Source organism: Astyanax mexicanus, chromosome 2 (assembly GCF_023375975.1).
Source record: "Astyanax mexicanus isolate ESR-SI-001 chromosome 2, AstMex3_surface, whole genome shotgun sequence".
NCBI classification, from domain to species: Eukaryota; Metazoa; Chordata; class Actinopteri; order Characiformes; family Acestrorhamphidae; genus Astyanax; species Astyanax mexicanus.
Window position 1 is genome coordinate 59,193,548 of NC_064409.1, and position 14,843 is coordinate 59,208,390.

Sequence of the window (14,843 nt, forward strand, 5' to 3'; positions counted from 1 at the left end):
TGTACACTGTATAACCTATTTGGGGCCGTTGTTGAGTATGTCCTGGTTCCAACACTCACTCTGAAGGAGCCTACATCCATATGTGTGGCCAACATGAAACCACAGAATATTGGGAACAGAATATTCTTTGTTTTATACAGAAAATTAAGTGCAATATTACATCAAAATACATTCAATTAGTGGAAGTAGAAGATTTCTCCAAAAATGTCACTGGATCACTTTGTTTGCAAATTCTTATGGTGGGCACAAATGGCCTATTGGATCTACAGATTTTAAGTGTTATTACTAGCCCCCGTTTTTTTTTTTTTTTTATGAAAGTATGGCATTTGTTTTTCTTCATTGGTGTGTTTGTAGTCCAGTTAATGAACAAATGTCAGCACAGTTTACATTCTTTATAGACTCAATCGGGTACATAATAGAGAGATCTCCATCAGGCTGGATCTACATGCCTGTTGTTTTTGATCCTGAAAACAAGCCCCTGACTGTATGTAAATGCAGACATTTAGCTCTGTTTAAATTTACATATAATTTGACATTACAAATTAATGTACTCTCTCTCTCTCCCTTTAGACTCTACCTCCCTGTACAATGTCCAATGTTTCTTAATACTGGGTCACAGAAATATCCAGATTTTTATAATATTTTTGTGTTTGTGTTTTATAGATTTTATTTTTAGCATATTTAATGATAGCCACTAAAAAGATTGTATCTTCTAATAAGTCTCTTGTATGTAACTGTAATTTCATGTGTAACTGTTTACAGCTCACTTTGAATCCCCTTAATGCAGCATTCAGCATTGAAAGCAGCAAGGGCTCTCTTTTTACAACCAAAGGGTTTGATTATGTAACCAATCCCAGAAGGAAAGACCTTGTTTTATATGGGATTCCCTATTGACAGCATAAAGTACTAAAAAAATACAGTGCCAATCAAATACTACAGTTTTACTCATTTTAGAAACAAAAAATTGTGTGGTAGTGTGAGGCATGTCAAACGGACTCTAAATGGACAAAAGACTTATCTAATAGACTAAAGACTAATCAAGGGTCAGGCTCCCAAGTATTATAGTTAAGTTAGTTCACTCCGCAGCCATCTTGGCAACACGGCCTGGCACTTATATACCCTCAGGCAAGACTAGCTTCCCATCTATTTGAATAGGGAGAGAACAAAATATTCTAAACTGAACGTCTAATCGCAATTTCCAAAAACATATTTTACATCACTGATAAGATCTGACAAAAAACTCACTAACAATTTGTAACATTTGCCTCGATTTCTAATAACTACTGTGCCTGTGCACATCTCCACCAAGAAAGTGGAAGAGTTTTCCCACCAGCACGCTGACTTTCCTCCGCTGTCCACACAAGCAGCAAGCTGATTGGCTTATTATGTTAAAGAGAAGGACTTTATCCAAAAACTTATATTCTATTGTCTGTACTTCTTTACAGGGAATTTCTTCATTTGCATCATTATTTAGTGCAATTTAAAGTGGCTGAATGCACCCATTAGAAGGGATGTCCACAAACATGAAGTTTATGTATTTTCCTTTAAAGTTTAAATAACAAACTAGAGACTTTTACTCCTTTACTATTTCTTCAATGTGTAGATATTTCTTTAATATCTCTGTAAGCCATGAGAAAAATACGGTGGCCGAGAAAGCCCAACGCAGTGCAAATTGAAAAGCGCTGCAAAAGCACAAAACACATCCATCAAAATTACAACACAGGCGCAGCAAATAGAAAAACGCGCTGCAACTAGAAAAACGCGCTGCAAATAGAACCACAACACAACGGAAGTGAGTCACAACACAACGGAATTTTCCCGGGGGACCTTAAAAGATGCTGTACCAGCTAAGCTGCGTCTTCAGTAACGTCTCGGACTTCACTATGTGTACAAAGGACAATAAGTGGCAAACAAGGCGTTTTGTGAAGCAGAACTTTTAATAATATGCACACAACTGTGGTAATCACAGGTAATAAACATAACTTACTTTTCAGAAGCTTGTTTGCTACTTATTGTCCTTTGTATACAGCTGGTACAGCATCTTTTAAGGTCCCCCGGGAAAATTCCGTTGTGTTGTGACTCACTTCCGTTGTGTTGTGGTTCTATTTGCAGCGCGTTTTTCTATTTGCAGCGCGTTTTTCTATTTGCTGCGCCTGTGTTGTAATTTTGATGGATGTGTTTTGTGCTTTTGCAGCGCTTTTCAATTTGCACTGCGCTGGGCTTTCTCGGCCACCGTAGAAAAACACCTCTTCCAAACCTGTCTTCATGAGCATAGTGAACCTCAATGATAAGAAATCACAATTTGAGGAGTAAGATACCAATACTTTTTTCTATTTTTCTTATCATTTAAAAATGTTTGGCTATGGTAAGTTCATGTAGCATTATTACAGATCCTATCTGCAAAATTAGCATACTTGTTCTGTACCCACTGTGATTTGCATGTCACACTTTACATTCAGTGTGAGGTGGGCTGTAACATTTGTCTTTATTGTCTCAGCAGCCTAATGATATTTTTTTACAGCACCATTAAATCTTTTATAGTCCCTGAAGAGCTGAGCCCTGACCAGTGGCCAATATCAGTGCAGTTGTACCAAATGACTCTCTTTATAGTTAGTTCGTCTTCTACTCAATCAGCGATGTAAGATGGATTATCTCTGTGTCATTATGTGAGAAGTTCAAATGGTGACATGTTGAGAAAATGCATAAATTACACAAAAGCCATGGGATAACAATATGTACAGTGAGTTCATCTGAAAGTGTTACTGCTTGTAAAATCTCACACCTGTTTAAGTTGTGAGGTGCTATTGCGTAAATGAGGTTGAAAACTGGTCAGCATGCTCATGTCAAGAGGAAGTGAATTATTGCACTTTAAACAAGCCTGACAGTGGGTGCCAGGTGGATGGGAGATTCCATTTCTGAAGTTGCTGGGAAATTTAACATTCCTCACAGTGTCATGTGTGTACTAGGAATATGTAATAGATAGCATTACCTCCCAGAGTTAACAGTGCAGTGGGTGGTAATGATTGTGGCCTGTGGTGTCTGGCTGGAATTGTCTGTGCAAAGAGAAAAGTGACTCTGGCAGAAATCACCTCCACATTTAATGCAGGAGGCCCCACATGCATATCTTGCAGGTCAGTGCAACATTCTTTAGTTTTCATGGGAAAGGCAAAAGTCATGGGACATGCTACTAGGTGATGATGATGACAGTGTAAAATGTATGTTTTATCTGTTGTCATTTTTTACATTTCTTATCCAAAGTAGGGCAGCAAATCCTGGCTTGGCATGATGCCAAGCTTTAATTGCTTAAGGATGGATTAAAATGGTTCTTTGAATGATACATAAAAAGAAACACTTTTGGTTCCCTAGAGATCTATGTTTGTGTTGAGATTTGTGAATCGGAAGTCTATTTAAGTTGTTAAAGCACCTTTATTTTTAAGTGTTTTGTGCTCAGGAGTGTGAAACTTTCCTATTCATCTTTATCTGTGTGTAGACACTGGATTAGTCTCCTCTGCAAGCAGAATGGTCCGGGTTCCGCACCACTAGGAGAAAACGCAAGTACCACATTGACTGTAATGTTCAGTTTTAGCTCCCCTGGACCCCCTTTATCCAACTCCATCAACATCACTGTTACTGTTAATGACATCTATGATAATTCACCTATTTGTTTGACTGCCAATCAAAGGTTTTAGAAATAGACATTCCACTGACATGCCCAACGTCACGGGACATCACCATGTAAACTGATCCTGAAGTGTGAAGTTACTTCAAGGGACGGCTTGCGAAAGTCCACACAGGGGTTCACATTCTTTTTCCACTAGCACTATGAGGTTTTTATTGTTGTTCTTAAAGAAGACATGAGCAGAACAGAGCATAACACATTTATACAGAAAACCATGAAATACTTTTTTAAATATATATATATATATATATATATATATATATATATATATATATATATATATATATATATATATATATATAAAATATATATATATAATTTTATATATATTTAACAATTTAGTTAGGACAATTGTCCCACCATTCAACTGCTAGTCAGCTGTATATTCCCCATCACTAGTGATGCCATAACACAAGAAGGGTGAAGACTAGCACATGCCTCCTCAGACATATAAGAAGTCAGCCACCCCCTTTTTTGAACTGCTGCTGATGCACCATTGCCATGTGGCATCACAGTGTGCTCGTAGGAAAACGCAGTGACTCAATTCCAATACATCAACTCACAGACGCTTGTGCTGATTGATATTGAGGAAAAGAGCGCAATCTACCTACCCAGAGAGAGCAAGACCAATTGTGCTCTCTCAGGGCTCCGGCAGCAAATGGCAAGCTGCATAACTGGGATTTGAATCAGCGATCTCCCGATCATAGATGCAGCGCTTAGCCCGCTGGACCAATTGGTGCCCAAACCACTTATTTGTCACTGTATAGAAACAGTCTAAAAATTAATTAAGGTGTCAATAAAGTGAATGCAGAAAAAGGCACTGAAATTATTGTCGGTGGTAATCAGCTGTATGCTAGAGATACAGCTACAGATTAGGTTAAAAAATGGACTGCAAAATTACATGCTTCATTATCATGTTTGAAGATTATCATCAGCATTTGCCTGTGCCTTCTGGGTTTATGTATTTGTCTGGATCTCTATAGTAATTATCTTGCTTCAATTCATGCATTAGGAGCCAGTAATGTGAACAATCACAAATCATTTTGGCTTCACACCGTGTGCAGGCTCAAACATGAGCCACCTGATCCTGAGGGAATCGTTTGACGACAGCAGCGGGCTGGAAAAACAGTGGAGCTACACACTCACTGCTTTCATTACTGATGCCAACCTGGGGTCAGCCCCAGTTCAGACTGGCACGGCCATTATTAATGTGCAAGTAGTGGACCCACACCTGACCACAGCCAACACCGCAGCCACTGTAGGTTGAAAAAGATTTTTTCACACAACATTTTTAATGTGACCTAAATTAGAAATTTGTCTGAACAGTTGTGCTGTGTGAATAACACTTGTGTAAAAACAAGTTTCAGTTTCATCCCTGCCAGAATTACTGCAACATCTTCTGTCCCTTCTTTAGAATCTTTATTTTTAAGCTTCCAATTTTTTTTGCATATGCATGACACTGTGACCGCATATGACTGCATATGATATTTTATTAGAAACACAGCAGTTGTGACACAAACCTTCTAATATATTGTAACAGAGGCATAGGTGCCTTATCAGTTACCCATAGAGATAATTCACTACTGTCGTCCATTTCCTTGTCCACTCATGGGCATTTTCCTTTTCCTTACAGCTTTTTTCCCTTCTCCTTGATGTATAAAAGTCAAAGAATTCCTGGCTGTTCACACAGTGTGGCATTGCCACACATCATATATGTAACATACTTCTGTTTATAGTATCTATATCAGGACATTGTATATCGGACAGCTCGCACATAGTCAGTGAGTGATGGATGTAGTGAGTCTGACATACAGAGCATCTTGATTGGCCTCTCCTTGGTTGTGCAGCAGGGTGCCTCTCTGAGATGAGTTTTCATAGCTTGGAATGTAGACTACTTGAGACTGCACTTGGCCATGGCCATGTTAACCATGGGCATCTAATTATCTATGGTGACTTTTTCAGTCTCTTCTGCTTTTTCATTTTTGTTTAGTCACAAAACATGATGTACGAGTACAACAGCAGAACTGGAACTCGGCTCTGGAAGGACGCCATCATTGTGTCTGAGCCTGCTCTGACTCAGCCTGAGAGCAGCACTCTGGTCATTTCTGGCAAAGCGGCTAATGCTGAGTCATCAGTACGCTCTGCCCAATCAGATGGAAGCATTCAAGCAAGCTCTGTCCAATCACAAGCAAGCATGCAACCTTACAGTGGCTCTGATTAAATCTGTATGCAGGGAGTTATGAGGAATCAGATCGTCAAATCAGCCAAGCAAGATCACCAAGCTCATGCTTTCACATCAGAATAGGAGATTTCAGTTCTTCTTTCACATTCGTTCAGTATGTAAGCTGAAGTGGAATTACTAGAAAAAAAAATATTTATAATTATATTATATAATTATATAATTATATAATATTTCAAAATCATACAGAAAAATATCCAGTATCTAATTCTAATTTACTTACTGTAAATATTGATAGTTTTTGTTCCTGCAGAATTTGTTAAAAATTATTCTGTCATATTTTAGGAAGGTGGGGTTAATTTAGGAATAAAGTGATTAGCAGCCATGTTCGGAAGAGAGCTATTACTGTTAAAACATTTTAACATATATTGGACAAACTAGGTATCTAATAGAAAAAAATCACTTTGTTCTAGTTATTGGCTCCATTGTAAATTTAGTGAAGGTGATCTGACATAGGCTACGATTGGCCAGAGGAAATTGGGTCTAGTCTGGTTCCACCTCTGGTCTTTAGTATACACACTCTAGTTGCAAATTTGAGGACATGGTGGAAAATTTGGGTTTAATTTCTAAAGAACAGCAGACAATGAAATAGCATGTTCATGTTTTCTACTGTTATTTCTTCAGGTGGTCTGAAACAGTTTACTAACCACTAAGCAACAGTTCTGCCATGCAATGAAAGTTAAATTGAACAAAACTGAACAAAACAGATAAAACAGTTCATAATGTGTTTATATCAATTATAGCTACATAATCTTTTTTATTTGTAGACTCTCTAACTGCTGCAGTACGTTTGTAAATCTGCAGTCAGACCTTTTTGTTTTGTTTAAGTCTTTAGACCCTGTATTTAAACTTGCACATCACATCTGCACCCTTACTGACTACATTATCACCATAATTACTTTCATAGATTCATATGGCCTAAAGTAGAGCACTGATAGACTTCATAAGATATGTTTAAGCAAATGATTAATTAGACAATACATTGTTTAAACATGCTATAAAATGATGCTTATTTTCTACATTCAAAAATACTATACAAAGGCTTTTTTGGGAGTTTCCACTTTTATTCTGAATATTCTCATTCTGAACAGCAGATGGCAGTCCAAACGTTTGTGTTTAAATGTCTCTGGACTTTCTAGGTCACCCTTGTAAATGTCCCTATAATTATCAAATCTGGAGCAATATTATCAGCACAATTTTTCACTGGGAGGATCCTAATGATGATGAAATAGTAGGTCACTGTAGATTAGCAGTATGACCACTGCCAAGGTTATGAAAGCTCAGCTGTCACAGAGATTCAGCATCACTCTCTCACTCATTTTTGCTGAGTCAGGAAGTCTGCATCAGCTGAAATAAAGCATGTTTTTTATTACTGTGAATGCACAAATAGACCCCTGCTCTTGCTCTCAACTCTATGTACTCTCTTTGAACAAATTGTATCATTACAGTGACATTATGCCAGACATTATTAGTATTACGTGATTATTAGTAAGAGAAAGAGAGACAGAAATGGCATTTTTTTAGCATCCATTAGATGCATCAGGAACCCCCAGCTGTTTTTATAGTAACCTCATCCTGTATCAATGCATTACATATATAAAGCTCCAAAATGTTTACAATTCTCTTGCTCCCAAACTAATACATAGTCCATATTGCCTCAGAAATTTAAACTACTAGTTAACTAGTTTACATTCCTCTAGGTTCTAAACTGCTATGTAGCCCATATTTATCTTGGCACTAAACATAAACTACGATATATTCCACAATACTCCAGGCACTATAAAGTCCATGGGCTATGCTACTGTATATAAACCATATTCTTCCAGACACTAAACTGGTATATAGTCCATTATACCCCAAGTTCTTAACTGCTGTAAATTCCATCTTTCTCCAGGCTCCACATTTCTATATATCCTCCTTTCCACCAGGCTTTAACTGATATATAGTCCATTTTCTCCATGATCTAAACAGCATGTCCATTTCCTTCCTGGTCTGCAGGATGACTGTTGACATTTGTAGGACAGTGAGTGAGAAAGGCAGAGAAGTAGAGGGCATTTTTACTGTCCTTTTAGATCTACTACCGGGAATCTCCTACCTTACTTCAGCAACCGTATACTTTGAATGCATTGGCTACAAACATGACCCAATGCTTATTTTCTCTTGGTCCTAAACTGCTATATAATCATTATTCCTTAAGCCTTTGAAATGCTATATAGTCTACATCCCTCCAGGAACTAAACTGCTATATAGTCAACATTTTTGCAGGCTCTAGACTGCTACATAGTCTACATTACTTCAGGATTAAAACTGCTAGTCCATATTCTTCCAGGATCTAAACTGCTTAAATTCCACATTCATCCATAATCTAAACTGATATATAGTCATACCTGTCAAGTCTCCCATTTTGGCCGGGAAACTACCGTATTTTACTCCTCTTTCCCGCCGTCCTCCCGTATTAGTATTTTCCCGTAAATTTCCCGTATTATATTAAAATTAAAAATATATATTATTGAGGAGACAGGGCACTGACCGCTCTGTGTCTCTTAACCAATCGAGGAGCCGGTTCAAGGAGAAAGTCCCGCCTTTCAGGAGAAACAGCCAATCAGCTTGCAAAGGAGAGAGTCAGTGGGGTGAAGCCTCCCGTCGCTGTGAGTTCAGGCAGCTAGTCGGAGCAGAGGTTAAAACATATCTGGATATTCAGCGATTTTTCTTAAAGAAAGGTAACGGTAGGCTAATCATGGAAACTGTGATGAGATTTTTCTGATAGCTGCTTAAAAATACTCGTCTCCGAAATAAAACAAACAGATTAAACCTTTTAAAATAAAAACAATTACAGCTTGAGTTTAACCAGGAATGTGGAGAGGACCGAAATTAACTGAACTAATCAGGGGTGGAGTGATCAAAAGAAAGAAGTATTAATTAAAAATTATTAATTGTGTAGGCCACTTAGGACTAATTTTTACAGATGGAATATATCTGGTCCATGTCCTTTTAGTAAAAGCTCATAATACTATTTTAGGTCACCTACAGTCATTTTGCAGAATTTGTGCACCCTTTGTTCAATTTTAAATCTATTAAATAAATAAATAGATATACAATCTAAAAGAGTGCATTTATGGCAAAAAAGACATGAAATCTTAACTTTTTTTAATATCTAGAAAAGGATTTTTTATTTGGCTGTATTAAAAGAACGAAATATGTAGGAATGTCCACAACATTTCAGATTCTGATAATCTAATTGTAGTGTGTAAGTGGTTCACATGTGTCTTAAAATGTAAGGGATACTGAACCTTTCATTTCATTTCATTTATTAAATTTGACAAGGCAGGACACAACAGCATAAAAACTATTTTTTAAGCAGTGGGACCTGAAATGTGTCAAATATTCAACAATCAGTATAAAAACAGAAACATATTAACTTTAGAACAATACCATAAAAAGTCTAATACATAAAACTAAGTAAGTCACTTATAATACAATTTAAGAGCACGAGGAATAAAAGAGAGTTCATGTCTTTTAGTTTTGCTCACAGGTACTACTAATTCCCGCTGCCGACGAAGTGAGTAAGTAGATGTTGGGGCTAAAGGCAAAAAGTCATGTAGAGGGGATGATTCATCCTTAAGAATGTCGGTGAGGACGCGCAGGGTAGCCTCATCACGCCTTTCACTGAGTGGTGGAAGAAATGATGATGGGATGCCAATAATTCTGCAGCACCGTTTTTGAACCCTTTCCAACTCTTCTGAGAGTTTTTTTGTCAGCCCACCCCAAACTGGGCTAGCATATTCAAGGATTGGGCGTATGAAAGTCACGTATATCTGTTGTAGCACGTCACAAGGAAGACCAGCTCTTTTGGCAACAGCAAGATAATGTATCCTGGGTCTTGTCTTTAAAATCAAATAGTTAATGTGAGCATCCCAGGATAGATCAGACGAGATCTGAACTCCAAGCAATTTGAAAGTGGTGACTCTACTAATGTTTTGGCCAGAAATGATCGGAGAAGGTGGAGAAGGGATATTGTCCTGACGTCTAGCACTGATTACCATATCCTTGGTCTTAGCTCCATTCATTGTCAGTGAGAACTCCTGTCCCCAGTCAGCCACTGAGTCTAGGGCTTTCTGAGTCAAGCCTGGTAGAGACCCCATCAGAAGCTCTGTGATTGTAAGATCATCTGCATATTTCACCGGAAGAAGAGAAGTAGGTAGACGAGAATCCAGGCTGTTGATACAAATAACAAAGAGCAATGGAGATAACAGACCCCCTTGTGGGACACCAGAAGGTATTGCATAGGGCTCAGATATACAAGAACCCCACTGAATCCTCTGCACTCTGTCAGTCAGATAACTCCTCACAGTGAGCCAAAGGGGGCGTCTGATAGCCATATTAGCAAGTAACTGTAGCAGTTGACAGTGCTTTATGGTATCAAATGCACGTGAGAAATCAACAAACACAGCATGAACATCCATCTTAGGTTGGTTGTTAAGTGCTTCATGCCAGCTTTGCAGAATCTGAATCAGAGCAGTCACAGTTGATCTTTTTGTCATGAAACCATGCTGGGAAGAGGCAATTTTAGAAGCTGTGTCCTCCAAAAGGACATCTCTCAGAATTCCTTCATATACTTTGCCAACACAGCTGACTAAGGATATCTGACGATAGTCAACTGGAAAGCTAGGCCTAGCTTTTTTAGGCACAGCTTTGACCAGTGCTTCTTTCCATGGCTTAGGAAATGTATTGTGTTGGATACATGCATTGAATATATCACACAGCACCGGTGCCAATTCTTCATGAAAGGACTTTAAAACCCAAGAGGGTATACCGTCAGGTCCAGCTGCCTTTCCCCCTTTGACTCTACGGAGTCTACCTTTGACCTGACCAATACTCAGAAAGGGTATGGAGCCATTCAAGAGTTTGTTGGAAATATCCTCCTCAGAGGGAGTAGTATGAGCCACTTGGTCCCATACTGACGTGAAGTGGTTGACCAAAATATCACATTCCTGCTGCAAAGACTCGGGATCTTGTGATATTATAGCCTGCTTAGAATTCTCTTTTCCCATTAGTGCTGAAATAGATTTGAACCACTGTTTAGAACTGGAAAACCGCAGTTCCTCCACCTCTTTCTTGTAGTACTCCTGCTTTGCTGTCTTGATCTTTTTTACGATGACTGATTGTAGATTTCTATAAGCAGTTTTATTTCCAGAGCAAAACTCAAACTGTCTCTTTTTTATCAGATGTTTAATTTGCACGGTCATCCACGGCTTGTCTTTATTAGTAATCGCCACCTTCTTTAGTGGGACAGCTGTATCCAGAATAGAGGAAATCATGGAGGAAAAAGCTTTAACCTTTACCTCTGGGTCTGAGGCCTCAAAAATGGGAGAGAAATCAGTAGTGTTCATGAGAAGGCCCAACTGCCTCAATGCCTCAGGAGTACGTTTACGGCATATGATGGACTGCGTGGGCTGAGAGGGCCATTCACCAGCATTCCACAAGATGGTTTGATGGTCAGAAGTGCCAACTGGGGGCAAGTGCACTGGTAGATCATACATGGAAGGAATGTTGGTAAAAATTGCATCAAGCTGGCTGGCCTTCCTTGTTGCCCCAGCCACCACTTGCTTCAATCCATGTCTGACACAGATGGTTTCGGACCTATACCTGTTAGTGTCCCCAAGAATGACAACTGCAGCATTCTGATATTGGCATTCAATATTCCCAAGACAACGATCAAGATATGATGTAATCAACGAATCTGGTTTTGCAGATGTTGAAGAGTGAGGTGGAATATATAACACTGCAGCAATGATGCAATTTAGCCCTCGAGGTAGACGCCTAGGTCGCATCCAGACCCATAAGGCTTCAAACTCCTCTTCCTCCAAGTGAGACAATCTCTTCTGTAAGATGTCACTCCTAGCATACAGGGCTACCCCCCCTCCCCTACTGCTCTCCCTATCCCGCCGATGTAAAGTATATCCAGGCAAAGTGATAATAGAGTCTGGAATGTCAGGATTCAACCAAGTTTCAGATACAGCAACAACAGCTGAATTGTTGTTTACTGATACCGTATACAACTCGTCACATTTGTGGCGCAGTGAGCGCACATTAGATAGAAGAAATCCAGGCAAAGATGGCTTTGGGTTACTATGAGCCATTTTTATGTGGACTAAGTTCCTAGGGTGAGAGAATCCAGTAGATGTAACCAATTTTTGACAAGTCAGCTCCGGCTTGGTGCCAATTACGGTTACACAGTCGTTTGGACGGTTCCCCACAATTGACTTTATTGGTCGAATAACATTCTTTCCAGCTTTCTTACCCCTAGGGCGAGATCTTAGTCTCAGTATTCCCAGATACTTAAGTATAGACTTAACATCCGAGGGCAAGGGTGTAGCAGATTTCCTTAAGCTTTTTAGAAAATAATTTTCAGTGCTATAATCAAACTGAGCCATTGTCCCAGAAACAGTGTTAAAAAAACAGTGTAAAGATCAGCAATGGTCTCCATGCAGAAGTAGGCCTTGTTTCCTAGAATCCATCCAAAATCTCCAAAAATAGATTACATCCAGGCATATTGGCATTCAAATTCCATACCCAGGCCTGCAAGGTTTTGACTTAATTGAGTATTTAAAAAAAACAAATTGAATTAAAACCAATATAAAATTCAACAATAGTCACCATGCAGCAGTAGGCCTTACTTCCTAGAATCCTTCCAAAATCTCCAAAAATAGATTACATCCAGACAAATAGGCCTTCAGTTTCCATACCCAGGCCTACACGTTTGACTTGATTATGTTAATAAAAACAAATTGTGATTAAAATCAGTATAAAATTCCAGCAATAGCCACCATCCAGATCCACCGTGAAGACCAAGTTTCCTAGAATCCATCCAACATCTTAGAAGGTGTATAACAGTCATTTTGCAGAATTTGTGCACCCTTTGTTCAATTTTAAATCTATTAAATAAATAAATAGATATACAATCTAAAAGAGTGCATTTATGGCAAAAAAGACATGAAATCTTAACTTTTTTTAATATCTAGAAAAGGATTTTTTATTTGGCTGTATTAAAAGAACGAAATATGTAGGAATGTCCACAACATTTCAGATTCTGATAATCTAATTGTAGTGTGTAAGTGGTTCACATGTGTCTTAAAATGTAAGGGATACTGAACCTTCGTTGGGCTGGTGGGACGACTTTATGCGGACAGAGGAAAATATCCCTTATTTTTAAATCTAAAACTTGACAGGTATGTATATAGTCTACATTTCTCTAGTTCAGGATCTAAACTGCTATTTAGGTCATTTTATCTAGACACTAAACTGCTGTATAGTCCATAACCCTCCAGGCTGCAATCTACATATTCATTTCAGACCATGGCTGTATAGTCCATATTCCTCCAGGATCTAAACTGTATATAGCACATATTCCTTCAGGTCCTAAACAACTATGTAACCCATAGTTCTACAGGGTATAAGCCACTATATGGTTTACATTCATCCAGGATCTAAACTGCTATATGTACAATTCATATTCCTTTCAGGATCTAAACTGCTATATAGTCCATATTCTCACTGTCTCTAAATGATTGTATAACCCATATCCATACGCCCTAAATTGCTGTAAAGTACATTCTACTTCAGGATCTAAACTGTTGTATAGTGCACATTCCTCTAGGATATAAAGTACTATACAGTCATATTTGTCCACATTACACATCTTTCCATGATCCAAACTGCTATACAGTCAATATTCCAGCCTAATACTTGTATATAGTTAATGCCCCTGCTGGTTGTTTACAGCTTTATTGTTCACATTCCACCATACACTAAACTGCTATATAGTCCATATTTCACCAGACACTAAACTGCTATATAGTCCATATTTCACCAGACACTAAACTGCTATATAGTCCATATTTCACCAGACACTAAACTGCTATATAGTCCATATTCCACCAGACTCTTAACTGCTATATAGTCCATAGTCCACCAGACTCTAAACTGATATATAGTCCATATTCCACCAGACTCTAAACTGCTATATAGTCTATATTGAACTCGAATTCAAACTGCTATATAGTCCATATTCCACCAGACACTACACTACTATATAGTCAATATTCCTCCAGGTTCTGAACTGCTATGAAGTCCATATTCCACCAGACTTTAAACTGCTATTTAGTCCATGTGTCACCAGACACTAAACTGCTATATAGTCCATATTGCACCAGACGATAAACTGCTATATAGCCCATATTTCTCCAGGTTATAAAGTGCAATATAGTCCATATCCCACAGACCTTAAACTGCTATATAGTCCATATTTCACCAGACTCTAAACTGCTATATAGTCCATATTTCACCAGATTCTAAACTGCTATATAGTCTATATTGGACCAGACTCTAAACTGCTATTTAGTCCATATTGGACATAAACTTCAAACTGCTATAGAGTTCATATTCCTCCAGAATCTAAACTGCTATATAGTCCATATTCCTCCAGACTCTAAACTGCTATATAGTCCATATTCCTCCAGACTTTAAACTGATATATACTCCATATTCCACAAGGCTTTAAACTGTGTCCCTATTACTCCTGGTGCCAAACTGTTATATATACAGTCCATATTTCTATACTTCTTATGAAATACTATATAGTCCATATTCCTCCAGACACTGAACTGCTGTATAGTACATTTTACTTCAGGCCATGAATGGCCGTGTAGTGCACATTCCTCCAGGCCCTAAAATGCTGCATATTCTCTATAGGTGAGACTTTAATGCACAGGCCAGACTGCTTTGTATAAGGTGGTGCATGTACAGCAGCAGCAGCAGCAGCAGCAGCAACAGCTCCAGTCTTTGTAGCAGATCATAATTAAAGGAACTCGTAGGTTTTGAGAGCTGAATTGGATTCACGGTAGTTGCCATACAGAGCTCCTCTTC